Source organism: Aulonocara stuartgranti (genome assembly GCF_965226115.1).
Source record: "Aulonocara stuartgranti genome assembly, chromosome: 16".
NCBI classification, from domain to species: Eukaryota; Metazoa; Chordata; class Actinopteri; order Cichliformes; family Cichlidae; genus Aulonocara; species Aulonocara stuartgranti.
This window is the reverse complement of record NC_138952.1, coordinates 2,840,929-2,845,243: the sequence shown is the minus strand read 5'-3', so window position 1 is coordinate 2,845,243 and position 4,315 is coordinate 2,840,929. Positions and strand designations below refer to the sequence as shown.

General features: G+C 41.0%; 2 long non-coding RNA genes across 3 annotated transcripts; both read left to right on the top strand.

Moving 5' to 3' along the window:
* The first annotated feature begins 1,587 nt into the window (after positions 1 to 1,587).
* On the top strand, positions 1,588 to 2,706 carry LOC309691469. 2 transcript variants are annotated; one of them, XR_014272012.1, is made up of 3 exons: positions 1,588 to 1,834; positions 2,489 to 2,579; positions 2,657 to 2,706. It is a non-coding gene; the product is annotated as an uncharacterized lncRNA (long non-coding RNA). The 2 variants fall into 2 exon arrangements; XR_014272013.1 differs by having other exon boundaries at positions 2,147 to 2,579.
* A 51-nt stretch (positions 2,707 to 2,757) lies between these two features.
* LOC309691394 lies at positions 2,758 to 3,998 on the top strand. The gene is made up of 3 exons (XR_014271990.1): positions 2,758 to 2,783; positions 2,940 to 3,017; positions 3,199 to 3,998. It is a non-coding gene; the product is annotated as an uncharacterized lncRNA (long non-coding RNA).
* Positions 3,999 to 4,315: the final 317 nt, after the last annotated feature.

Genomic DNA, 4,315 nt, shown 5'->3' with positions numbered 1-4,315 from the left:
AATCCGATCTAGTCGCGGCGGGAGTCAGCTCGTCGTGACACGTTGGCTGCACTCCGCTAGCCAATATCGTTAGCAACTTAATGCTAACCGAACCCTACGTCGACCAACAAGCTAATGCTAGTGAGACGCTAATGTGGTTCGTGGCCTGCTAACAAGTTAATGCTAGCCGGACACTGAACGAACAGCTCGCCGTAACGCGTTAGCCCGAGTCACACAACGTCGGCTACCTCGCTAACTAAAACCAGGAACCGCTGGGACAGCTCGCCTGACGCGGTTGCTGTTCCACAGTGCAACTCTAAGTACACTTCTTTCGAAGGACTTACTCAGCACGATCCAAACTGGAACCGGAAAAACTGCGTTCGGCGACGTACTCCTACACGGGACGCCTGAGAACTGTTAAGCAGCTAATCAAGTTAGCCTGGATGCGCTGAGGGAGCTCAAAGTAGTTTCTCACGGGAAGAAAGCAAGAATGAGTTAGGAGGAGCTGGTCGGCCGTGTTAGTACGAGGGGGCGGAGCCCTGAGCACGGCTCGACAGGTCTGTCATATGTCGTGTCCAAATTCATGGGCTGCATTCTCCTGAGGCCGCATTTGTAGACCGATTACGTCACAGCGACACGCCGAAGGCTGTCCAAATTCGTAGACCCCTCCGAATGCAGCCGACAAATGCGTGCTCCTTTTTCCGAATTTGAAGGATGGGTCGGGTGTGTCCTTCGTGGCCCACCATATCCCAGAATTCATAGCGCGGCCCAGCCAAGCTCCAGTTTCCGGCTAATGGCGGCCGCTACTAAGTTTTAAAATTACTCTTATTAATCTTTCTGGGTCACAAAATAAACTTTTAACATATTTTCAGGCGAGAAAGTAGCTGTGTAAACATCAAATATCTGCTCGGTTTATCAAGATATCGCATCTTTGCTAAAGTGCTTCGACGTTTTCGGAGACGTCTGCTACCCACCAGCTCGATAGCTAGCCGGGAGCTCGAGGGTTACTGATGCGGCCGAGAATGGCACAACTCCCGGCACATCATTTTCAGATCACCGCGGACTTTCGCTGCTCGGGTTAAACGTTGTCAGCCGGTGAACGGGGCCGGGGTTAAAAGAGAGACGCCAGACATCATTCTCTTCGTGTCAGGAGCTCCGAAACTCTGCCGACGTCAGTCTCCGCCTGATTCAGCAACCGTGAGTGATTATCCCTTCAATCCTTTTTCTCTTCCCGGCTCCGCTCGCTCTCTGTCGGTAATGACCGTTCCGAAGCCACGCTTCGTGCACTGATCGTTACTAGAATAACTGCGTGCCTGCTCCAAACCCACCGCTAGCCTTCGCCGCGCTTGGGTCTAGCCAACACGCCACACGGGCACGCCGAATTACTGTGTGTAACCCGCCCGGCCGTGACAAACGTAATATATAAGTCACTTAGACAACCTAAAAATGTTATTGTTGGGCTTTTTTTCAGTGTTTTGTTTGTTCGTGAGTAAATCGGTTTGGCTGAGATTAAAGTTATTAGATTAGATAAAATAAAACTTTATTAATCCCCCGGGTGGGTTCCTCCTTGGTTTTTACACAGCTGACTAAACGTCAAACAGAAAACTGCACAGCAAATCACTGGAGTTAAATATTCTGGAGTTAGGCATAAAAGTGCGCAAGAGTTACATTCCGGGAGTTTATTTTTCACCTTATACTACAGTCAGTGTTGGGGAGTACTCTAAAGCGGTGTAATATTTAGGTGTTCATTCACTGGGTGCTAAGGAGTCTAATTCAACACATTGCTGGTGTTGTTTGTCTGTCGACCGTTACAGCGCCTATCTGTGTTTCTTTCTTGGACTCCGACATGTAGGAGGTAAAAATACTTTATTTACTTTGGAATTTTCTGTGAGTGTAGTGATGTTATTTATATATATATATTCAGTTACATGGATGCACAAGTAAAATATAAAGTTAACTAACTAGCACTACATGTGTTTTCTGTATGTTATGCTGATTTGGAGATAGCAGCTAGGCTAATGCTAGTCAAAAGTTAGCTAACTTACTTATCTTACTGTATTTTAAGATACACATTTCACGTTGTCAATGAAAACGTTTATTTCTATTTCTTAATTTTAACACCAACGTTTAATTTAACGTTAGCTAACTACAGTAATATTCTGTTTAGACTCATGGTAATGGCCGTATTTAACCAAAGAGAGGTGCAGCCTGCACTGATGAGATGTTGAGGTACCATTAACATCAGTTAGTTAGTCCTGCTGCACACTGAGACATGCACACAACCCTGTCTCCAGAACTGTAAAGACAAGGACACAGCAAACATGCAGTCACATTGTCTGCTAAACCAGCCTAGCTAAATAGATTTTAAGCAATATTTAGTGTGGACAGGCTAACTCAATGTAAGACAGTGTTCGTTGATTAAGTTATACACAGTTTACATAGAGTTACCATAAACAACCTCTTCTTCTTGTGTTGTGTTTCATAGTAGTAAAGGTATTTTTTTCCGTAGGTGGCCAAGATGTTGATAAAAGTAAAACACAGAGAGACAAAGAAATATGCAAAATTGGAAGAAGTCAGCTTCACAGATTTTGTGAGAGCAGGTAAGTTATGGTTTGTACTAAGTCATTAAAGAAGAAATGATAATGTTGTTATTAACTAAGTGATGATTTTACTTCAGTGCAGCAGAAGTTTCTCATACCAGAAAATGCAGCACTGAAAGTCACAGATGAGCAGGGTATAGAGGTGGATCTTTCCTGCACTTGCAGCAGTCAAAGATGTGTGTTTTGTCATCTATACAGCTGAAGGTAAGTAAATATATGCTCTGATAGATTTTGAAGGATTTGATTTGTACAGTTACTCTTAAATAAACATTTTTAATTTGTCTAATATCCTGTGGTAACAATCACAAAATGCTGTTTTCATGGCTCAACAGTAAGTTGGATTTATCACATGCATTTCAGACATCCTGGAAACACAATCATCCAAGAAGCTGCGTGACTGCTCAGACCTAACACACTATGTGACACTCACACCTTGTGGTATGTAAATTGTATATTACCATAATAAAATACAAAATAACCATCTGTTCTCCTGGGAGAAAGTATAATTTAATCAAACCGTGCAATTTACTGGCCCTGTGTGCATAAATGGTATCTTTGTTGTGTTGTGTTTTTGATTGTATATACCTTGTATTCTAATATTTTTATTTGTCACCCTCAGATTTGACTGTCCTGAAGCAACATGTGGAAGAGCCCTCCTCTCCAAGTCTAACAGATACATTGTCTGTCTCAACCACCAGCAGTCAGAGCAGTGACACAAGTGATGCCGGACTTCAAATGGTTCAGCCTCTATTGGACAGCATACATGAAAGAAATGTAGATACAGTACTTAATTGACTTATACTTGACTCTTTAGTTGCCATTACTTGAAAAAGCTTAAACACGAAGATAAAACAGATTAGAGAAAAATAATTTAATATAGTATTTCATGTAGTTTGCTCTGCAACTGTAGTGTGTAATAAGACTTGCTCTCTCTCTCTCGCTCTCTCTCTGTTTTTGTTATGCATGTTAACCATGAAACGTGTTTCCATGATCAGTGTCCTGCTTTTCAGGTAAATGAAACCATTTTAAAGAAGATACTGGTCCTAGAAAGGGAGAAAGTAAGACATTTCAAATGTTTTGATGCCCAAATGTCATATGGGTGTGATTCACAATTTTATGTTCTGTGAGAGAGTTGCATTACTTAATTTGTTGGCTTGATGGAGACTTTACAGAGTCTTCCTCACGTTAACACTGCATTACAAGAAGTGCTTATTCTGTAGTCATTTTTTTCCTTTAATTCTGTTTTTTTTTTTTTCTTTTCGCCCAATGTTAGGCCTTTCTGACCTCAACTGTTTAGCTGCCAATAATGGTGGATATTATGCTATTACAGTACTGTTACACAGAATGTATGTTAATCCATGCAGCATTCATATTTGAATATGTTATTTTTGATAAATAAAATCCATACATTCATAATAATCACTATTGTGTTTTTGTAGTAATTTGCACCAAAAACCTAAAACTTTTTTCAATTGATGAGTAACACTACAAAAGAGTTAATATCAAACTTAACTCTAGTTATGAGTTAAATTTTACTCTATATGGTAGTAGAAATTTCACTCCGTGAGAGTTTAGTTTTAACTCCTATAAAGAGTTGAAAAATCAACTCCCGGAAAAGAGTTACTCTAACTCTGCACTAGAGTTCATTCGATGGTCACGCATGTACACTCAAATGTAGTTAATCTGAACTCCCTGAGAGTTTATTCCAAAGACCAGAATTTGCTGTGTGATTAAAC